Source organism: Pseudophryne corroboree, chromosome 9, assembly GCF_028390025.1.
Source record: "Pseudophryne corroboree isolate aPseCor3 chromosome 9, aPseCor3.hap2, whole genome shotgun sequence".
Classification (NCBI taxonomy): Eukaryota; Metazoa; Chordata; class Amphibia; order Anura; family Myobatrachidae; genus Pseudophryne; species Pseudophryne corroboree.
In genome coordinates, this window is record NC_086452.1 from 223,932,945 (window position 1) to 223,957,984 (window position 25,040).

Here is a 25,040-nt window from a genome sequence, read left to right on the forward strand (position 1 = left end):
TGAATCCATAGGACACCCTGAGTGAAAGTGTGAATGTCAGGAAGAGACACAATATTTCTCTGAAACCACACCGACAAGACAGATATATGAACCTTGAGGGAGGCCAGAGAGGGCCTAAGTCTAGGCCTTGCTGTAGAAAAGCCAATAGTCAGGAAGTTATGCATCATAATTCTTAGCAGCACACCAGGCGAAGTGAGAATTCCAGACCCTTTAATAAATCTGAGCCGAAGCTGGTTTATAGGCTTTCAACATAGTTTGAATGACCGCCTCAGAGAATCCTTTTGCTCTCAGGAGTGATGCTTCAAGAGCCACGCCGTCAAAGCCAGTCTGGCCAGGTCCAGGTAGACACAAGGACTGAGGAGGTCTGGGCGTTGAGGAAGTAGAAGAGGGCGCTCTATCGAGAGACCCTGTAGGTCTGAGAACCAATGCCGTCTGGGCCACGCTGGAGCGACTAGAAGCAGTATTCCTCCTTCTTGCTTGAACCTCCGTATTACCCTGGGCAGGAGTGACACTGGAGGGAACACGTATGGCAGCCGAAAGTTCCATGGAATTGTCAGTGCATCCACGAATGCTGCTTGAGGATCCCTTGTCCTTGCTCCGAAGTCCAGAACTTTGTGATTGTGTTGAGGCGCCATCAGGTCTATATTTGGTAGGCCCCACTTCAGGATGAAGACTCCACGCTCCGGCGTGCACGTTCTGATGACTGAGTCGGTCCTCTTCCCAGTTGAGGGCTCCCTGAATGAACACTGCCAATATGGCTGGCAGATGGCGTTCTGCCAATTGGAGGATTTTTGACACTTCCATCATTGCCATGCAGCTTTGAGTGCCGCCTTGATGATTTATGTATGCCACCGTGGTGGCGTTGTCTGACTGTACTTGAACAGGCCTGTTCTGTGCCAGAGGTAGGGCCAGTGTCAATGCATTGAACACTGCCTGCAATTCTAGAATGTTTATAGGGAGGAAAAATTCCTCCCTGGTCCACCAACCCTGAAGAGAGTGTTGCTCCACCACCGTGCCCCAACCTCGCAGACTGGCGTCTGTTGTCAGGAGGACCCAGTTGGAGATCCAGAAGTGACGGCTCCTGCTCAACTGTTGGTCCTGTAGCCAACAGCTCAGTGACAGATGAACCTCCGGAGTCAAGGAGATTATTTGAGACCTGATCCGATGAGGCAGACCGTCTCATTTGGAAAGAATTGACCTCTGCAGGCAGAGGGAGGGAATGAAATTGAGCGCACTCTACCATGTTGAAAGCCGACACCATGATGCCTAGTACTTGCATCGCCGAGTGTATCGACACTCTCTGGGGAGAGAGGAAGCATCTGATCTTTTCCTGAAGTTTCAGGACCTTCTCCGGAGACAGAAACAGTCTTTGGCTGTGTGTGTTCAGCAACGACCTCAGGTGCACCATGTTTCGAGCAGGGACCAGCGAGGACTTTTTCCAATTGATGAGCCACCCGTGGGCTTGTAGGAGTTGGATCGACATCTCCAGTTGACTGAGGAGGACATCTTGGGAGTTCACCAGAATCAGCTAGTCGTCCAGATACAGTAGGATCCTGATTCCCTGATGATGGAGGAAAGCCGTCATCACGGCCATGACCTTGGTGATAATCAAAGGTGCCATGGCCAGTCCAAATGTCAGAGCCTAGAACAGAAACTGAAGGTTGCCAATAGCAAACCGCAGATACAGTTGATGCGAAATGGCAATAGGTATGTGCAGGTTAGCATCCTGTATGTCCAGGGATCCCATATAGTCCTCGGGTTCCATGGCCAGCACTATAGAGCGCAGAGTTGCCATACGGAATTTGAACACTCTTACAAACTTGATTTGAGGTTGAGGATAGGCCGGAAAGACCCATTCGGTTTCGGAACTAGAAACAAGGTCAACTAGTATCCCCTGCCTCTCTGGGACAGAGGTACCGGCACTACCACTCCTGTTTCCAGGAGGGATTGTACAACCAGGTGTAGAGCTTGCGCTTTCAATGGATCTGAGGGGATAACCATTGAATAGAGATGGCGAGGGGGATGTCTCTTGAAAGAGATTGCGTACCCATGAGAGACAAGTTCCCGCACCCAGGCATCTGAAGTGGTCTTTAACCAGGCCTGGGCGAACTGCAGAAGTCAGCCTCCCACCCTGGGGTACCCCAGGGGTAGGCCCACCCCATCATGCAGCAGGTTTGTCATGTTTGGAAGCAGGATTGTTTAGATTTGGGCTTAGTGGTTTTGGAAGTATGAGCTTGTCTCGGGTACATCTGACCTTTTTATTTAATTGAAGGTCGAAAGGAACAAAAAGTGGTACTCTTAGCCTTCTGAGCAGAAGAATTAGTACTTGTGAGAAACGCAGTCTTGGCCATCGCCAAGTAAGTCACAATCTTATTCAGATCTTCCCCAAACAGGATGTCTCCCTTGAAAGGGAGTACCTCCAAGGTCTTTTTAGAGTCCAGGTCCACTTTCCAGGAGCTCAACCACAGAATACGGTGAGCCAGGATAGACATAGTAGATGCCTTGGCTGCCATGACCCCTGCATCAGAGTCCGCCTCCTGAATATAGTGAGAGGCTGTGGTAATATACTAGAGAAATGTGCAGCCTGCATTGGCGCTCAGACAGTAAGATGAATCCCTTAGATTGATAGGGATAAAATGGAATGAGACAATATGTCTTTTAGATAGAATAAAGTGCATTTAATCACATCAACAAACATAAAATCACACATAAAGATAAAAAGTGGTATCACAGAATTAATAATGGACCCGGAGGCAGTGACTGGTTTAAAGTGACTGTGCAATATGTAAACACTAAATCTCTCACCATCTGGTGGCCCTGCGGTGGGCTAGCTTAAAAAAAGCAGTTTGGGTCCAGAGCTGAAATAGCCCGGCACCACCGCATAGGCATCAATGACCTATGACCTCTCCTGTACTGTAAGGATGCATCCCTGTGTCCAATGGACAAAGGGATTACAGTATCCATTGTATTGCTTTTGGAAGACTTGTATAAATAAAGCTTGCTGCAGCCCGGCCAGTCAGAAGACTCTCAACGCTACCTACCTGATTAGCGGAGGACTGGACCAGGAAGCGCATGCGAATATTCTCACATATGTACATTGACTGTAGCCATTTACTCTGTTGTATTGTAGTGTATAATTTGTATTGTTAACCCCCTTTCAGATATATTACTCTGTGGTGTCGGAACCCAGTGATTAACTACAAATCGGTGTTGTGTCCTCTTTTCCCCGCTAGGGTTTAAAGTGTATTACATTGCCTAACTGTATAAGGTTTTAAAGTGTATTAATTGAGTGTGTACGCGCTGCATGTACTGTGTACCCCCAGCGCGGCGTTTGTACGCAGAGTCCGTACACGATACAGGACTCATTACGCAAATAGCATAAAAGGTACATAGAGCGCATATTTAGTTTAATGGCCGCAGCGGCTCAATGGTAAGAGTGTGTTTTAAGGTATAGCTTTATGGTTTAAGATAATATCGACATTATCAATTGGGGGCATCGTCCGGATTTTCCACGTACCCGCAGCCTAGCAGGTTAAAGCAGACTTTATCTATCAGCAAAGGGCGGGCAGGTATCCTACATAAACCTTTTTCTGGCCGCAGGATACACTGGGAAACTATTTTTTTGCTGATTAGATGGCATCTGCTCTGCATGGTTTTTAGGGATGCTGGTGGGACCCGTAAAGTAAATACGCAAAGCTATTTAAAAAGTCTGTGAATTTTAGTTTGGCGCCAAATGTGCACACAACACAAGCGTACACCTGTACTTTGTATAGCTGCTCATGTTGTTGCCATAAATACTGATTACTAGATTCATTTAGACCTGTGCGGAGAAATTTGTTGCTATTTAGTAAAAAATATAGAATAAATATTAAGGAAGTAAACGTAAAACACAAATACAGTCTGGCCTAGTTAAACAGGTTTATACAGAAATAAACTGTGTTGTGTTAAGTAAACGATTATAGGTAATATCGCTTACATTTATAGAAGTGTGGGATTTGTACTATTGCGGACGTACGGTTTTTGTACACGTGTCTCGGACAAAGTACGGGACTGCGTATGCAACGTAAAGACATACACAACGTGCGTATGGGTACGACCGCTAAGTACAAATCACACAATAGCATTGTTTAGTTTATGGGCGGGACAGTAGCCATGCTACATTAGCACAAATTGCTCGGTTTCCAAGATTTAGTTTAAACAAAACCTTTTTTACTGCATTGGCCTCTGGTACTAAGGCTGTTTATCTGAATGAAAGATAATTTTCTGTACAGAAAAACCAAAGTGTATTTGAGTGAACGAACGTGAGTGAGCAAACATAATAAAGGTTTTGTGGACCCAGGGAATTCGGGATCCCGTCGAGTGGTACAACAAGTGAGTGGAGACTTGGTGGCGTGAGATAGCTGACTCATGTTAATATAGATTGAAGTGCAAAGGAGCAAGGTAGCAGAGTACCGCGGCCCAGGAGGTCAGCGAGGTTTACCCATTTAGTTTTTTTTATACGCTCCGGCTGAGGTTTCACAGCCTGAAAATCGATTCCAGTGGTCGTACGGCGGATAAGTAACAAGTACCTATACGCTGTGCGATTGGACCGCGCATTCGTGGGTGCAATATTTAGCGCAACGTGATAACCTTTTTACGAGCTTTGCGTAAAATCGCGGTATCATTAGCGCTGTATATAGCATACGCAAGCGTGATTTGTGTATAATAAAGGTTTAGGGAGTTGTCGCTGGTCTCTCTCAGGAAATCTCCAACAACTGATATTTACTGGAAAGGGTAAATTATTCCCAGAAACTTCCAGTAAATAGAGGTTACATAGGGCCCTAAGTTGGGTACATTGCCTTCGCTATCGACAGTGTATGGTAGTACTGGCCAACGTGGGCGGTGAGCGGGTGAAGAGTGCTCAGAGAACTTTCACTGTTGCCTTATATTGAGTATTTTTGTTTTTTGTGGGATTAGCCGAAAGGACAATACCTGCAAGATATGGGGGCCAGTTGCTCAAGTAAGGGACGTTCAACCAGGGTTCAGGTTGACATGCCGCGGCCCAGGGGGTCAGCGAGGTACACATAAGTTTTATGCAATGAATGGGAACGTATGACTGCGGAAGATAGGGAACCATTCCCTAAGGTAGGCAGTTTTGAACCAGAGGTATTGCAGACTTTAAGGAGTAGGATATGTCTAATAAAATCCAGAAAACAAAGGATTAGACATACAGATTGTTTAAACTTATGGCAGCAAGAGGGCGATATGCAAGGGAAATTAACATATGCAGCAGGTTCCAAACCTAGCGGGAATGAGAACACAAACACACCATTGTCGACACAGGTCGAAGGGGAACAGAAGGCTACAGTCAATGATACATCCGTAAATGATAGTAATATGAAAGAGCAATATATTAACCCTAACTTTTGCAAAATGTATCCTGTTTTGAAGTCTCTCCAAGGTTTTAGGTCACAGGGAGATGAAGGATTCAGCCAAATCGCAGCTCTTCTCCAAGCCGTCATGTTGCAGGAAACTCAGGTGGGACCTGTCCAACCAGGTAGAGCAGTAACAGTATTCCCCAATGAAAGAACTGGTGAGGTCACAGCTACCGGTAAGTATGAGACAGTTCATTGCACAGAAACAACAACACCACACAGTAAACAGATTAGGAACGGAACGGTAGGATTACACCCTGTCTTGGAAATAGTAACTCCCAATGGGGGAACCGATAGTCAGGAAGTAGTCCTCACCAGGAATAATGCAATGTATTGCCCGTGGCCCAGAGATGAGCTGCGATCAATCATTTCAGAATTCCCCGACCCTCGGAAGCATTTAGCCAGATGTCAGAAATTTATCAGAGATCTGGGTAATGCGTATGAACCGACAAACCAACCGACCTCGGTGCAAACTGTTGGCCTAAAAACAATATTGTGATGTGTTCAGAATATAGTGGAAATCAATGTCATTGGGGTTAATAATACCGTAGGATCAAAATTACCACCAAATTCTGTGATTTTAGCTGCTTTTTTCAAAAATCATCCAGATCCAAAACCAGTGCCAGAAAGGGAGGTTTTGGCAAAACCAATCCAGACCTAAAACATGAGCGGGGATCTAGATCCAAAACAGAAAACACGAAAAGTGCCCACCGCACATCCCTAATATATGTGTGTATATATACATATATATATATATATATATAAGAGATGAGCGGGTTCGGTTCTCCGAGAACCGAACAGCCCGAACTTCATGTGGTTTACACAGGTCCGAGGCAGCCTTGATTCTTCCCGCCTTACTCGGAAAACCCGGGAGATTCTCGTGAGATTCGGATTCCATATAAAGAGTCGCGCGTCGCCACCATTTTCACTCATGCATTGTAGATTGAGCGGAGAGGACGTGGCTACGTTCTCTGAGTGGAAAGCTCAATATTAGCTCAATATCAGCTCAATATCTGTGCTCAGTATCAGTGCTGCATTGTGGGGACCAGTGTACTACAGTACAATAGTCCATTGCTGCATCTTGCTGCTCCGTGTCAGTTCTAGTATCCTCATCAGTGCTCAACATCTGTGCTCAGTGTCAGTGCTGCATTGTGGTGACCAGTATATAATACTAGTACAATAGTCCATTGCTGCATCTTGCTGCTCCGTGTCAGTTCTAGTATCCTCATCAGTGCTCAATATCTGTGCTCAGTATCAGTGCTACATTGTGGTGACCAGTATATAATACTACTACAGTACAATAGTCCATTGCGGCATCTTGCTGCTCCGTGTCAGTTCTAGTATCCTCATCAGTGCTCAATATCTGTGCTCAGTATCAGTGCTGCATTGTGGTGATCAGTTTATAATACTACAGTACAATTGTCCATTGCTGCATCTTGCTGCTCCGTGTCAGTTCTACTATCCTCATCAGTGCTCAATATCTGTGTTCAGTATCAGTGCTGCATTGTGGTGACCAGTATACTACAGTACATTACTAAAAGTCTAGTGTCTTGTGCTGTATCTTGCTGCTGTAGGGTGCTGTGGTAGTGTCCTGTCACTGTGCATAGGTCATCATCATTCCAGTCACAGTGGTATCTGGTACCTATCTAGTGGTATATAATTCTAGACATTACTGACATCTAATTCCAGCTATATTACTGGCATATAATTCCACACATTAAAAAATGGAGAACAAACATTTGGAGGGTAAAATAGGGAAAGATCAAGATCCACTTCCACCTAGTGCTGAAGCTGCTGCCACTAGTCATGGCAGAGATGATGAAATTCCATCAACATCGTCTGCCAAGGCCGATGCCCAATGTCATAGTAGAGAGCATGTAAAATCCAAAAAACAAAAGTTCAGTAAAATGACCCAAAAATCTAAATTAAAAGCATCTGAGGAGAAGCATAAACTTGCCAATATGCCATTTACAACACGGAGTGGCAAGGAACGGCTGTGGCCCTGGCCTATGTTCATGGCTAGTGGTTCAGCATCACATGAGGATGGAAGCACTCATCCTCCCGCTAGAAAAATGAAAAGAGTTAAGCTGGCAAAAGCACAGCAAAGAACTGTGCGTTCTTCTAAATCACAAATCCCCAAGGAGAGTCCAATTGTGTCGGTTGCGATGACTGACCTTCCCAACAGTGGACGGGAAGAGGTGGCTCCTTCCACCATTTGCACGCCCCCTGCAAGTGCTGGAAGGAGCACCCACAGTCCAGTTCCTGATATTGACATTGAAGATGTCACTGTTGAAGTACACCAGGATGAGGATATGGGTGTTGCTGGTGCTGAGGAGGAAACTGACAAGGAGCATTCTGATGGTGAGGTGGTTTGTTTAAGTCAGGCACCCGGGGAGACACCTGTTGTCCATGGGATGAATAAGGCCATTGACATGCCTCATCAAAATACAAAAAAAATCACCTCTTCGGTGTGGAATTATTTCAACAGAAATGCGGACAACAGGTGTCAAGCCGCAGGGCCGGATTAACAATGGGGCTGACGGAGCTGCAGCTCCAAGCCCACAGTCCAAATAGGCCCATCGCTGCAGCACTGGATCTGCAGCACTCAAAGCTGCAGTAGATAGGAAAAATGTTTCCTTCTACTGCAGCGTCCCAGGCCACGCCCCCTCCGGCCTCAACACCCCTTCCCCCCAACTGCCGCGGCTTACGTGTATTACTATCAAATGCCGCCAGCGTAGATGCCTTGCAGCATATGATGGCGGCGCACAGCGGAAGGCTGTCATAATCCTCTCTGCGCCGCATATGCAAGGAGTCTCACAGCCTCCTCCGCACCACACGATGCCACGCCATGTGACGTCACGAAGCTACCGCAACGCCACCACCGCGCTCTCTAGTCCACAATACCATACAGACTAGAGCAGTCAAAGCAGTGACGTGCTATGCTGCTCCGTGAAGGTGGCCCAGCCTCTGATGATCCTCCTGGCTGTAGTGCAGTGACTGAGGTGAGGCGACCCGTATCTGAGGGCTGACTGGCTGCTACTCTAGACTCTTAGTAATGTGCTTTGCTGGGCAGGCTGGGGTGGTGTTTATTAAAAATATTTATTAATATATTTTTTATTTATCTCTACTGAAAATCTAATATTTATAATATAAACATAAATAAACAATTTAATATGTATATAAATATGTGTGTATTTTATGATATTGACATATATATATATATATGTGTATATATATATATGTGTGTGTATATACATGTGTTATACACATACTGGGGTATTCAATTTGTCCCGAAGGTGTCCCGGGTGATAAGTATCGGCGTCGGGGGCTATTTAATTGGCCCCGATAAGCCGGCGCGGCAGCGGCTTATCGGGGGTTTTGCTTCGCCTGCCTCCGGCAGGCGAAGCAAAATGCCCGATAACAGCTATTTCACCCGAAAACACACAGGTCTCACTGAACCTGTGTGTTTACGGATGAAAAAGCAGGTTTTACTGGCCGAGCAAATTAAATAGCCCGACCGCAGCACCCGAAGAAACATTGGGGGTTTTTACTCCAGACGTCTCTTCGGGCCAAATTGAATATACATATAATATATAATATATGTGTGTCTGTGTGTGTGTGTGGACATGTGTGTGGATATGCGTGTATATATATATAAATGATTTGTACAATGGTCGAAGTGGGGTGGAGTATAATATATGTGTATATATATATCTGTATGTCGATGTGGGGTAGTGTTTGTACATATATAATATAAATATATATATATATATATATATATATATATAAAGTGTGTGCGTGTCAAAGTGGGGCTCCCACCCTCCCCTCGTCCTCTGCTCCACTGCTCCGCACAGGATATTCGACTCTAAGGAGATTGATGTGTGGCTTGGGGCTGTCAGAGTCAGGCAGGGTCCTGAGGCCAGTGATATACTGGGGGAAAGCTGCGGTGGTCTGTTTGTGAGAGCAGAAACATATACAGTAGGGCACCGGAAGACTGACGGGCATTATCTGTCCAGCCGCAAAGTCCAGCGCCAGCCTCCAGCCCTCTCATCTGCCCCATCGCCCACCTCCTCCTCTGTATTAAGGATGCGGGGTCCTGGAGGGGGAACTGTCAGCATATGGAATGAAAGGAAAAAGCCAGTGCTGCATCCGAGGGCAGCAACCAGATAGGGGAGAAGTGTGTGTGTGTGTGTGTGTGTGTGTGTGTGTGTGTGTGTGTGTGTGTGTGTGACTCCAGAGCAGGGTCTGAGAGAGGGAAGCAGGAAGTGAGTAATAGCCCTTTTCCACTAGCTCTAAAAACACGGGTAAATGCGCGGGGGCGCGCATTTAACCGTGTTTTTTCCTAATGGAAACGGCCCCCCCTGCAAATTCCCGGATCAAGTGATCCGGGAATCCTACTCGGGTAGCTTGCCGGGTTGAACACGTGTTCAACCGAGTGAGCTGTGTAGTGTAAACAGAAGCCGTGCTCCCGTTCACAGTGAATGGAAGGGCGGCGTTGGGAGATCATGCGATCTCCTAGCGCCGCCCCTGCCGCGTCAGGGGCGGCGCAATATGCCTGGTTGGTGGAGCTAGTGTAGAAGGGGGCTGTAGCATGGGTCGCAGCCATGTCAGGCTCCCGGCTGCGACCCGTGCTACAAGTGGAAAAGGGGTATAATGCAGAGGGTAAGAGAGGGATGGAGATAAGGAGAGGTGCAGTGGCTGAATGAGGGAAACTGAGTGAATAATGCAGGCAGTGAGAGGTAAGCAGGCCTTGAGATGGTAGCAAGGAGTTAGAGGACCATGGGTTGAGCAGGGATGGAAAGAGGGAGAGGTGCAGAGGCTGAGTGATGGAAGCACGGAGTTAGTAATGCAGGTGGTGAGAAGAAAGCAGGCCCTGAGAGGGTAGCAGGGAGTGAGAAGACCAGGGGTTGAGCAAGGGGTGGAGAGCATGAGAGGTACAGGTGCTGAGTGATGGAAGCAGGGAGTGAGTAATGCTTTGGGTGAGAGGGTAGCAGGGAGTGATGCAGGGGGTGAGAGGTAAGCAGGCCGTAAGAGGGTAGCAGGGTGTGAGAGGACCAGGGGGTGAATAAGGGTTGGAGAGCATGAGAGGTGTAGAGGCTGTGAGAGTAGCAGGGAATTAGATATTCAGGGGGTGAAAGGGTAGCAGGAAGTGAGAGGACCAGGGGTTGAACAAGAAATAGGGAGTGTGAGAGGTGCAGAGGCTGTGTGAGGGAAGCAGGGAGTGAGAGGTAAGCAGGCCATGGGAGGGTAGCAGGGAATGAGGGGATCAGGGGTTGAGCAAAGGATAGAGAGAGATGGTTGCAGGTACTGAGTGATGGAAGCAGGGAGTGATAAATGCATGGGGGTGAGAGGTAAGCAGGTAAGCAGGCCATGAGAGGTTAGCAGGGACTGAGATGTAAGCCCTGAGAGGGTAGCATGGTGTGAGAGGACCAGGGGTGAGTAAGGGTTAGAGAGCATGAGAGGTGCAGAGGCTGTGAGGGTAGTAGGGAATTAGATATTCAGGGGGAGAAAGGGTAACAGGGAAAGAGAGAACAAAGAATGGAGAGTATGAGAGGTGCAGAGGCTGTGTGATGGAAGCAGGGAATGAGAAATGCAGGGAGTGAGAGGACAGGGGGTGAGCAAGGGGTAGAGAGCATGAGAGGTGCTGAGTTTGTATGATGGAAGCAGGAGGTGAGAGGGAAGAAGGGAGTGAGAGAGCCAGGGGTTGAGCAAGGGATGGAGAGTGTGAGAGGTGCAGGGACTGAGTGAGGGAAGCATTGGGTTAGAGGGTAGCAGGTGGTGAGTGAGGGATGTAAGAAGTGAGAGATGCAGGGGGGGCAGGAAAGCATGTGGGGAGTGATAGAGAGAGTTACCTGGGATGAAGATAATGGCACATAAGAGAGTGACAGACAAAAGAAATATATAAGGGAAAGAAGAAGAGACACATGGAAAAGAGGTGAACAAACAAAGGGTAGATATTAGAGATATACTGTAGGAACATTTGAGACATTGAAGAAAGATGAAAACATAGCAAATAGCCTTACATCATATAACATGTTTTATATATACAATAAAATGCTAAAAAGCATCTACAATTAATCTTGTATTTTTAAAATACCTAAACAACCCGCCATTATATTGCAATTTCCATATCTCCAACTCTATATTCCTAGTCTGAGCCCTGTATGTATATATGCTCAGTGATACAGAGGGGATTGAGATTGAGGTGGTTGAAGGTAGGTGGGTAGCTATGGAATCCATGGTGCTAGCCATACCCCACAGCACATACCACACCTAACAGCACTGGTTACTCCTCCATATCAGTAATTACACCCTCACCACACACCCTGCGGCGGCACACAATAGGCCCATCATAAATTTCAGCTCCAGGCCCATGAGCACCTTTATCTGGCACTGTCAAGCCGTGTGTTGCCTTTGTCAAGCTGTAATAAGTAGGGGTAAGGATGTTAACCACCTAGGAACAGCCTCCCTTATATGTCACCTGGAGCGCATTCATCAGAAGCTATTGACAAGTTCAAAAACTTTGGGTGAAAACGGAAGCAGTCCACTTAAAACTAAATCCCTTCTTCCTATTGTACCCGAGCTCCTGCAAACCACCCCACCAACTCCCTCAATGTCAATTTCCTCCTTAGTCAGGAACGCCAATAGTCCTGCAGGCCATATCACTGGCAAGTCTGACGAGTCCTCTCCTAACTGGGATTCCTCCGATGGATCCTTGAGTGGAACGCCTACTGCTGCTGTTGCTGTTGGTGCTGCTGTTGTTGCTGCTGAGAGTCGATCATCATCCCAGAGGGGAAGGCGGAAGACCACTTGTACTACTTCCAGTAAGCAATTGACTGTCCAGCAGTCCTATGCGAGGAAGATGAATATCACAGCAGTCATCCTGTTGCAAAGCTGATAACTCAGGCCTTGACAACTATGTTGGTGTTAGATGTGCGTCCGGTATCCGACGTTAGTTCACAGGGACTTAGAGAATTGCTTGAGGTAGTGTGTCCCCGGTACCAAATACCATCTAGGTTCCACTTCTCTAGGCAGGCGATACCGAGAATTTACACAGACGTCAGAAAAAGTCACCAGTGTCCTAAAAAATGCAGTTGTACCCACTGTCCACTTAACCACGGACATGTGGACAAGTGGAGCAGGGCAGACTAAGGACTATATGACTGTGACAGCCCGCTGTGTAAATGTATTGCCTCCCACAGCAACAACAGCAGCGGCGGCACCAGTAGCAGCATCTCGCAAACGCCAACTCGTTCCTAGGCAGGCTACGCTTTGTATCACAGCTTTCCATAAGAGGCACAAAGCTGACAACCTCTTAGGGAAACTGAGGAACATCATCGCAGATTGGCTTACCCCAATTGGACTCTCCTGGGGATTTGTGACATCAGACAATGCCACCAATATTTTGCGTGCATTACATCTGGGCAAATTCCAGCACATTCCAATGTTTTGCACATACAAAGAATTTGGTGGTGCAGAATTTGTTAAAAAATTACAGGGGCGTGCAGGAGATTGTGTAGGTGGCCCGAAGAATTGCGGGCCACTTTTGGCATTCATCTACCACATGCCAAAGACTGGAGCACCAGCAAACACTCCTGAACATGCCCTGCCATCAGCTGAAGCAAGAGGTAGTAACGAGGTGGAATTCAACCCTCTCTATGCTTCAGAGGATGGAGGAGCAGCAAAAGGCCATTCAAGCCTATACATCTGCCTACGATATAGGCAAAGGAGGGGGAATGCACCTGACTCAAGCGCAGTGGAGAATGATTTCAACATTGTTCAAGGTTCTCCAACCCTTTGAACTTGCCACACATGAAGTCAGTTCAGACACTGCCAGCCTAAGTCAGGTCATTCCCCTCATCAGGCTTTTGCAGAAGCAGCTGGAGAGATTGAAGGAGGAGCTAAAACGGAGCGATTCCACTAGGCATGTGGGACTTGTGGATGGAGCCCTTCATTCGCTTAACCAGGATTCACGGGTGGTCAATCTGTTAAAATCAGAGCACTACATTATGGCCACCGTGCTCAATCCTAGGTTTAAAGCCTACGTTGTATCTCTCTTTATGGCAGACACAAGTCTGCAGATGTTCAAAGACCTGCTGGTGAGGCACTTGTCAAGTCAAGCGGAATGTGACCCGACAAAAGCTCCTCCTTCATTTTCTACCATCACTGGAGCTACCAGGAAAAGGATAAAATTTCCAAAACCACCCACTGGCGGTGATGCAGGGCAGTCAGGAGCAAAAACTGACATCTGGTCCGGACTAAAGGACCTGCCAACAATTACTGACATGTCGTCTACTGTCACTGCATATGATTCTGTCACCATTGAAAGAATGGTGGAGGATTATATGGGTGACATCATCCAAGTAGGCATGTCAGACAGTCCGTACGTATACTGGCAGAAAAAAGAGGCAATTTGGAGGCGCTTGCACAAACTGGCTTTATTTTACCTAAGTTGCCCCCCCTCCAGCGTGTACTCCGAAAGAGTGTTTAGTGCAGCCGGTAACCTTGTCAGCGATCGGCGTACGAGGTTACTTCCAGAAAATGTGGAGAAAATGATGTTCATCAAAATGAATTATAATCAATTCCTCCGTGGAGACATTTACCAGCAATTGCCTCCAGAAAGTACATAGGGACCTGTGATGGTGGATTCCAGTGGGGACGAATTAATACTCTGTGAGGAGGGGGATGTACACAGTGAAAGGGGTGAGGAATTGGACGATGAGGAGGGGGTGGACATCTTGCCTCTGTAGAGCCAGTTTGTGCAAGGAGAGATTGATTGCTTCTTTTTTGGTGGGGGCCCAAACCAACCAGTCATTTCAGCCACAGTCATGTGGCTGACCTTGTCGCTGAAATGATGGGTTTGTTAAAGTGTGCTTGTCCTATTTATATAACATAAGGGTGGGTGGGAGGGCCCAAGGACAATTCCATCTTGCACCTCTTTTTTTTTTTATCTTTGCATTATGTGCTGTTTGGGGACTATTTTTTTAAGTGCCATCCTGTCTGACACTGCAGTGCCACTCCTAGATGGGCCAGGTGTTTGTGCCGCCCACTTGGGTCGCTTAGCTTAGTCATCCAGCGACCTCGGTGCAAATTTTAGGACTAATAATAATATTGTGAGGTGTGAGGTGTTCAGAATAGACTGGAAATGAGTGGAAATTATGGTTATTGAGGTTAAGAACACTATGGGATGAAAATGACCCCCAAATTCTATGATTTAAGCTGTCTTTTAGGGTTTTTTGAAAAAAATTGTGAAAATTATGGTTATTGAGGTTAATAATACTATAGGATCAAAATTAGCCTCAAATTCTATGATTTAAGCTGTTTTTGAGGGGTTTTTGAAAAAAAAACACCCGAATCCAAAACACACCCAAATCCGACAAAAATTCTTAAGGGAGGTTTTGCCAAAACGTGCCCGAATCCAAAGCACAACCGCGGAACCGAATCCAAGACCAAAACACAAAACCTGAAAAATGCCCACTGCACATCTCATATACTGTATATATATATATATATATATATATATACACACATATATATATATATATATATATATATATGTATATATATACACATATATATATATATATATATATATATGTGTGTGTGACACCCCGGTCTGAAGGTGTGTTATCTTCCTAAACCGCAGCTGACTATCTTCGGTAAATTCATCGCTATCAGCACACCGTGACAGTGAGTCAAGCGTAAAATTCCCCTTTTTGAGCAGACACAGAATGACCCGCAATATGTACAACACAATTTTATTTTTACACACTATCAGAAGTCATTATAATAAAGGTGACATTAACAGTGTTTGTAACAATTTTGTTTAAAATTCTTAGTTTAAATGCACAACAGGTAACTTGGATATAAGCTGGCATTGTTTTTACCTAACAAAGTCTCGTATAACCAGCAATGACAATCAAGCGGTGAGTTGCGGGAACACGGGACCAGGTAGGCAAGCTGGCATTGTCTTTACCTAACACAGTCTCGTATAACCAGCAATGACCATCAAGCGGTGAGCTGCGGGAACAGGTAGGCAAGCTGGCGTTGGCTTTATTTAACACAGTCTCATATAACCAGCAATGACAATCAAGCAGATGAGTTGCGGGAACAGGCAAGCAAGCTGGCGTTCTCTTTATATATATTAGTCTAGTTTAACCAGCAATGACAATCTAGCAAGTGAGTTGCGGGAACAGGTAAGCAAGCTGGCATTGTATTTAATTAACACAGTCTCCTATAACCAGCAATGACAATCAAGCAGGTGAGTTGCAGGAACAGGTAAGCAAGCTGGCATTGTCTTTATTTAACACGGTCTTGTATAACCAGCAATGAAAATCTAGCAAGTGAGTTGCGGGAACAGGTAAGCAAGCTGGCGTTGTATTTAATTAACACAGTCTCGTATAACCAGCAATGACAATCAAGCAAGTGAGTTTCGGGAACAGGTAAGCAAGCTGCCATTGTCTTTAATTATATATATTGGTAGATGCTCAATTAGCTTAGTGATATCATTCAGGTGCTCGAAAGGGAGGGGTATTTCTAAGCAAGAAAAAAAGGCATTTGTTTCCCCAAGCACCCAGAATGGTAACCGTAACCCCAAAACACCAGCATAAGCCAGAAAGCCCAGCGTAGCATACCAGTGAAAAAACTATAGTGTTAATTAATTAGTATTTAGGAAGCCGAAGCTATAGAGAAAGTGATACAAAAAGGAAATGCAATTAAAATAGAGAAATAGTGTTAAAAAATTAATAAGTGAAAAGTGTTAATAGAATGTAAAGGTATGCCACACTAAGGCCATCCAGCTCAGCCAGTCCAGAGGCACCACACCTCACACCTCCATTACCCCAATCTGGGTCTAAGATTAACCAGCAAGGAGCCACATGATAATGGCTCCTTACTACAATATGTCTAAGCTAAGAGCTACCTACCTTGGAGCAACCCCATAATGCTCCATGTGGCATGTCAGGGCCTGCACCTCCTCCTAATGCAGGAACCTCTCAGTCAATAAGAAACCCACCTTTGTAGTAAGAAGCACACAGGTATATAAACTTTAACAGGCACTGATGAGCGGAGCTCGCATAAACAGTTAATAATGAGCCAGCTTTTGTAATACCATAATACACATATATATAAGATTTAACAGACACTGCTGGGTGGAGCTTGCATAAACAGTCTATAATAAACCAACAGTAACAGAATAGTGGGTACCAACCACATTAGCAGGAACAGCTTCTACAGACAATCACATTAGCAAAATCAGCTGGCACTGAATATCTCTCGGTAACTATTAGTGTAAACAGCTCACACTATAAGCCCAATATTATTATCACAATACTGCAGCAGTAATTATTATGGGGAATATACACCCCTACCCCTTTTTGGACAATGAGGCACCAATAGCTGCGGGAAGCCTACCCTCTAGGTTAACCAGATTTGTCCCCAATTAGCAGAGTAATTGCAGCGGAAGGGGTAGCGATATGGGCAGGGTACTTAAGGGAGCCTACCCCTTATAACTTTTATGCTGGGGCATTGGAATTAAAAGGGGAGCCTTAGACTAACAAGAACCTACCCCTATTTTAACCAATATTTTCCCCAATGGCAGAGTTTAGCAGCGGAAGGGTCAACTCAAAGGCAGAGTCCCACAGAAAGCGAATATAGTGATCTCACCCTTGAAGCTGCAGCACTTCTGCCACCTCCGACACTCCACGTCTTCACCACTTGGGATGCAGAGCACCGCACCGGGGATGCACCCTTTTGCTGAGGCCCGCCTGTGTCCTGGGGTCTTCTCTAATCAGCCGACAGTAGAAGCTCCTCCTTGAACCAGAATCACCTCTCCTGTCTTGGGGTTCCTCGATCTTTCCACCAGAGGTCCTCGCTGGGGTTTTCTCTATGGAGTCGCCCTGCGCGCTGCCTTCTCCTCTGTCTTCCACGGTCCACAGCTCTCTACTCTGCCTCAACGCCAGTCGGGCAACAGCTCCGGTCCTCTTCCTTTCCCAACGGCCTCCTTGGTCTGGTGCTACGGGTCTGTTATGTCCTTGCTCCCCGTCCCGCCACCCGAGGTCTTTCCAACACCACTGGCTCCACTCCCCGCTGTTCCATAGTCTGATCTCCGGTCTCCCGCACGTCCACTCTAGGGCCAGAAGCCAATGTCCATGGCGCTCCTCCAATCCCTCCAAGTGAGCAGTCCTCCTTCTCTTCCCAGGGCAGCCTCCTCTTTCTGTGCTGTGGGGCTGCTTACATCGGTCCCTGTTCCTCTGGACCGCCCCTGACCTGGGTCCTAACTGGTTCACCAGCCCCAGCAACAGACTGACCCAGGTGCCTTCTGCCCTGCAACCTGGGGGGCCCAATCAGTAGAGGACAATCTTCCCGTGCTTGGCTGTTGCTGGCCAGGGGGAAGACAGCTCTAACTTTAGTGATGCCAAATCTCCCTGTCCAGGGCTGACAGGGTCACCTTGGGGTATATTTACTAAGATTCGTAATAGTCGGGATTTGGTGGGAGATTAAACACGAATTACATCGGTAGTCTGAATTTGCTACTACTTTTTTTTTTACATCTCATTTACTATGCTGTCGTATTTTGATTTTTCGTGTTTTTCGATGTTGATGTCATTCATATTTTTTAGCTCAGAATGCGGACAATTTGACTTTTGCGTCCGTATTTTTTTACGGATTCGTACTTTTCAATAGCGGCAGTGTTTTTTTGGACTTTTCGGCCGCAATTAATCTGACTTTCGTTTTTGTCACTCGAACGTGATTGGTTGTGTTTGTGATGGAGGAGTGTCTGTGCTGATGAGTATAAAACCGCCCCAAACCGACTACACCTCATGGGTTTAGCTAGTGGAGAGGTGAGAGGAAGTGGTGTGTGGTTTTGGAGAGGTGTTTGGAGTTGTTGACGATTGCTGAGTGCTGTATTGTGTGTGTAAGTAGTCTTGTGATACATGTTGTGTAGTTTGTTTAAAGTTTGTAAAATTTTTATTGGGTTTTTTATAGTCTATTGTCATTGTTTGTGTGTGTGTGTGTGTGTGTGTGTGTGTGTGTGTGTGTGTGTTTGTTTGTGTGCAGTTGTTGTGTGGTGTGTGGTGGTGGTAGTGGAGGAGTGTGTTTTGTGTTTTATTATTTCTCAGTGTTCTTTGTTATTTGTCATTAATATGTCCCAGTCAGAGGTGAGTGAGAGGGAGGAGGTGAGTGAGGTGGAGGTGAGTGAGAGGGAGGAGGTGAGTGTGGTGGAGGAGGTGAGTGAGAGGGAGGAGGTTAGTGAGGTGGAGGAGGAGGGTGAGGTTGCTGGTGTGGCCTCGAGTGACAGTGACAGTGATGGTGCTGTTGCTCCGCAGCCACGCACCACTACAAAGACAGGCCGCAATGTAAAATTCAGCTATGCTGAGAATGTGGCTTTGGTGCAGGAGCTGATGCGCCATCATCACCAGCTGTTTGGGCGTGATGCAGCCTAGGTTCCTTCTCGGAGGAAAAGTGTTCTGTGGGGTAAAGTAGTAGCGGCAGTGAACAGTGAGGGTGTGGTGAAGAGAACCGAGGACACGTGTTGCAAGAGATTCTACGACATAAAGCGCTGTGTCAAGGCTAAGATGGCGAAGGAGGCTAAGTCAGCCAGACAAACAGGGGGAGGACATCCCTTTATAGCATCCGATCGTGAGTGGGAGGGGCTTGTGCGGTCACTTATTCCGCCTAAAGTAGTTGGTGCGACTAATGTCCGCGATTCGGATCGTCCTAGGCAGGATGGTGAGTTTATAACTGTAATTTTATTCTGCGTAAACATATGTGCTTTTGCCTTAGTATCCTCAAAGGTATGTGGTACATTTGTTATTGGTTGTTATTCTTGTACCTCCCCCTATTGTTTTTTATAAAGTATAGTTTGATTTATAAAGTGTGAATAACATTATCGCCTTTGTTTGTTTGTTTATGTGGAATATTAGAGGTTATTGTTGTGTATTTTGTTTAGGAGGTTTATGGTTCACAGGCCCTTTAGTGTACCATATTTTAAAGATTTGTGATAGTTATATTTTTCTCTGGGCTATATTGTTTGTTTTGGTAATGGAGTTTAAATTTATTAGGAGTGACGTGTTTATGAAAATGTATTTTGAATTTGGTTAAGATGTTAAGGCTAATGTATGATGTTGTTTAAAAGGCTTTGTGGGCATTATTTTTTTTAAAGCAGTATTTTTGTTTTTTGTTCCTTGTTTGGGCTGTGAAAATGTTGATTTGTAAATGTTTATAGCATTTGGAATGAATTCTGCAAGTGTAGAATATTCTGTCCTTTCATTTATCCATGGTTGTATATTGTGTTGTTGGTCATTGTAAACTAAACACCTTGGCCTATGTATTTTGTGTTTAAATTTTGACAAAATTACACTATACACACACAATGAAGTCAACCATACAATCTGCAAAAATGTTATTTAGTTTGTTCATAATGGTCTTTAGATGTACACATCAAAAAATTTCATTTCTGAAATATTATCGCACAGAATATCATGTAAATAATCACATTTATAATTTTATAACAGTATGAAAGAAACGCACCACACCCAGGACCACAACCACACAGGCAGGAGCTGCGGATGCTGGTGATGCAGGTAAAGTATAATTTTTGGACCATAATAAAGTCGACTAAGAATTTCTGAGTATTAATGTTTGTGCAAACCATAGGAACTTCCTCATCGCACCACACTCCACAAAGGCGCCCTTCCCAGGGTTCTGCCACTCAAAAAAAGAGGCCAAGCAAGAGACACCATCCTGATGTGCCAACGACACAAGTATTATCCCCGCCACAACGCCGCATCTCGACTGTGTTGGCCCAGCCACCAGTTCACATTTTGGCGACTCCTCCATCACAGGAACCACAGTCCCCTCAGCTGTCTGGTGAGTAAAATTAAAAAAACATTACAATACATACTTACACAGTGTTTTGACACACAAATTAACCAGCTCCAATACCACACACTAATCCTTGTATGGATCAACACATGGCTTGCAATATTAAGTGTTACAAATCTCTAGTGTTCACTCTAGGCTGTTTTAGCAGGGCGCCGCGCCCTGCCCGTTTTTTAGCAGGCAAAACCCGCCCTACCCCTTTTGCGGTGCCCTGCTAGAACAGCCGCCCGCTCCCTGCCCTCCCGGCATGTACAGATGCCGTGCGCATGCGCGCGGCATCCATTCACGCATTGGGAGAGGGCTGGGGGAAGCCCAGCACCGACGGAGGTGCTGGGCACGCCCCCAACAGTGACGTCGCCGGCCACAGACGCTCTCTATAGTAGCGTCTGTGGGCCGCACCGCCCCTAAAATGACGTAGGCGTGGCCACGCCCCCTAATTTGCATGGCTGCGCCCCCATTTCGAACGCGCGCGCACATGTGCCCCCGGAGTCCGGCGCCCTGCCCCTTTTCACTCCTAGAGTGCACACTGAATCTCCGAAATAAAATATGCTCAAAATCTGTATGTACACTTGAGCCATACAGTAGTATTGTATTTTTAGATTTTAAGGACTAAATGACAATTTTTGGCTGTGCAAGATTACCAGCCTTTAACAATGGTGAGTGTATACATCTTTACATTTAATGTGTAGAGATTTGTTTAAAGTCTGAGATGTAGGCTAAAAAAGTAAATTGGTTGGTTTAAGATTATTAGGAGTTAGTTGTGTTTGAACAGTAAGTTGGTCCTTAGTGTAAAATGTTTTGCTCTGTTTGTAGTCAAAATGTGTTTGGTTCTTAAACAACATACTGTACTATGCCTTGTGTAATCTCAAAATGAATATTGTTGTCCACCCTATATATTTTGGTATAAATTACAAACAAAAAATGCATGCAGCTTTCGGAAATGTAAACAAATTCAAGAAGATAAACACTTCCCAAAATGTTGACCCCTTAAACCCCATACAGATGCAGACATCATGCCCCAGGATAACCAGCAGGAAACATTCATACTCCAACTGCAGCCAATTGACCCAACCCAACCGACATCACCAGCTGTAAGTACGCCACCACCACAAAGAGCAACAACACCACAATTGAGCCCAACTACACCCCAGCCACAACAAGTTGATCAAACATTTTGGGACAGTTGGGAAACACAACATGCCCTAAATCTTGATTGTCTGTGCACACACAGCCAATATCTTGCCAGTCTGCCCCATCACCTACCTAGACTAAGTAGGAACACCAGCAGACTCAATGTCCAACTAAGCAGAAAGGCAAACACTATGGAACAGATGCGAGCAGACAACAGCCAATTAATTATAAGTTTCCAACGCATAATGGATGAACAACATCGTCATCAGCAAGCACTCATTTAATTAATACAAAATAATCAGCTAATTGCCGACAGTCTGTCCAGAATCATAGAAAATAATACCTCAGCCACAACCCAAATGAACGCTACTCTGTCAAACCTGACCCAAAATATAAATTTGTTGGCAACACAACAACAACAAGGCTCCAGCTCAGGTACAACCACACCAACCCAGACCCCAATTACCTCCACAGTCAGAAGATCAAGCAGAACACGCTCAAATGTGCCATCCCAAGTCTCTGCTGGAACCAAACATCCGCCCAAAAAATGAAAAAAACCTCTGCTGAAGCCAAATTAATGTGCTGCAAAAAAATATTATATTGCAGTGTGTTAGACACTCCAAAAATGTGTAAGGTAATAAATGTTAAAAGGGATGTATGTGCAATGTTTTATTTCATATTGACTGTCAGTGTTATAGGATGTTTCTGTCACTTTTCACACACGAGTATTGACAAACTTTTAGCATCATGACTAACATGATGCATTACAGCATTGCATACAAAATACTTTAGAAAATCTAGTTTTAGATTGAAGTTAAACAATGTCTGGGCCTAAATGACTAATATTACTCAATGACCATTATGTCTGGGTGAGTAGAAAACACATTTGCATCACACCTTACAATGAACCACAACAGAAAACACACACAACAAAGAACAAAAACAAGTGATAGTTTAGTTTGCCTATCTTCATACATATAGTAAAGTGTGTAAATATATAAAGTTTTATTAAATAATTAGTAAACAAATATATACAGACAGAAAGAAAGATAGATATTGAGATATGCATTTTGAACTGTAACTGCTACACAATAGATGGACAGAAACACATATTTTACACAGAAAATACTATCTGAGAACTATATCTATAGTCAGAAAGAGCTACAATTATGTTGAAAATACATTTGGTGACCTTAATTGTTTAGATAAAAACCACAAACAAAAATATACTTACCTTCAAAATGTCGCAAAATCAGTTTTTGCCTTATCTGCCTCCCTACATCTGTACTCACACTGTCGCCAGATGTTTCTAACTCCCCTACTTGCTGACTGTTTTCTTCATCCTCATCCTACTTCTCAACATGTGGCAGATGTTGTTGCAAACACATGTTATGAAGAAAACAGCAGCAGAACACAATCAAACAGCAGCAGAACACAATCCTAGTCACCTTTAAGGGACTATACAACAAAAGCCCAGCAGACATATCCAGACACCTAAACCTAGATTTCAGTACCCCAAAACATCTTTCTATCACATTCCGTTTGGATGTATGTGCATTATTGTAATTGTGTTCAGCAGGGGAATCAGGGATGGACAATGGAGTGAGAAGCCAAGAGAAGCAGCCTTATCCTCCATCACCTGAAAGACATATATAGTATAGAGTGTTAAGTAGTGTTAGGGTAATAGGCTTGCACCTCAACTATCAATGCCTTAGTAGCCCTTCTGTCTTGGGGATTCAAAGTACTGGATACAGCTGGCTGGAGAGCAAGAAGTCACACTACACAGTTGTAAGTATAACACTGCTCTGCCCTGTGACAGAGAAAGCTTTTATTTATACCAAAAGAGAAGTGGGCTATTTACATGCCCTCCAATCACAGTCTAGTATAAAGTTAGCTAATCATATATATAACAAGTTTCAGTGACATAGAAGGTAATATTAAGAAGACACAGTCCCAAACTATTCCTGGAGTCTGTCTTGTCAAAGAATGAGGCGATTGCTGAAGATCTTCTATTTCCGTCATTCTCTGTCTACTGGCTTCACATTCTTATTTTGTAAAGTATTTAAGGAAACCACCTGTTGTCTCACACATACAATACAAGCAACGATGACCTTATAATATATGTAAAAGGGACATATATACAGTATTAAGAATATAGTGAAACATTAATACAGCAAAAGCATTTTAATCAATATTACTCTTACAGTAGGTATTAATCCAGACATTGCTGGCATAGTGGTGACTTTAAGAAAATATAGATGTATACACATATGTAGTTACATACCCAGCAGCCATCCATTGGGCATTTGTCCAGCCTCAAATTTATTAAAGAGGGATGGCTGACTGAGGATGAAGGAGTCATGGCAACCGCCAGGGTAACCTGCAACAACATTCATAATTTTAAGATTTGCATCACAAACCACTTGAACATTAGTGGAGTGGGCCAGATGTCTATTTGTATAAATGTATTGCCTGCCCCTAGGTGGTCTCAGTTCAATGTGTGTGCAATCTATGGCACCAAGCACATTGGGCATGCCAGCAAGCTCATAGAAAGCTACCATGACTGCATGCCACTGAGACTCCTGGGTAAGGAAACAGATAGAGGCATCTATGTGGGGGTCCAATGCATGTCAGGAGCACTAAGAACCACAAGACTGTCTAATGTTACATAACATAAAAATAACTTGGACATAGAGGAGTATGTATGGTATACCTCACCTGATTTAAGTACTTGGAAAAGGTGGGCTGTGAGATTCCAATCACATCGCTACACACAGCCTGAAAGCTGCCAGTAGCCATAAACTGCAACACAGACAGGAGTCTGTGCAGGCCTGAGACAGAGCGAGAGCGTGCTGTCTCAGGGTCTAGGTCCAGTTTGACAAGGTCATACAGACGGAAAATGTTGTTTCTATAAAGCCGGAACATCTGTATGACCTGCTCATCGGCCAATGCATTTAAGTTTAAACGCTCCCTAAAAAAACAAGGCCAACGCAGCCTCCACAGCACCTGTACAACCTGCTGACCATGTTCAGTTTCCTGGACCTGGTTTCTTGTAGCCTGATGGAGCAGTCTCAGGAATCCCACAGCAAACAAACATTCAGTGCTACACACGGCAGCAGCCATTTCAGAGTGAATGATTTTAATAATGTGCTTTGATCCCTTTTAAAGGTGCAAAAATTCAGGTGTGATTAATGTTGAAGTTCAAACACGTTAACACGCTTTTCAAATGCAGATCTATTTTTTTCAGCGATTTTTTACAAATTCGCATTTTCAATGGCCCTTTTTACGGTGGAGATTACAAATAAGAATGAATAGTAAATTACCGAGTTGTATACCTAAACAGCTGTGTTTGACCGATGGTGTATTCAATCGTATTTGTGAAGTCGTGACGCCCCCCAAAAAATTCACTCATTACTGCCCGAAATTTGAGTTTAGTAAATTCCCGAGATGACACTTTGATCAAAAAACACAAAATCGACCAAAATCGTGAGCTTAGTAAATATACCCCCTAGAGTGCAGCCTATTCTGTACTATGGGCTATATGAATTTCCTCAAATGTAAGGGAACAATATACACCTAGGGGACCCCTGTATGTTAAAAAAAATTTTTTTT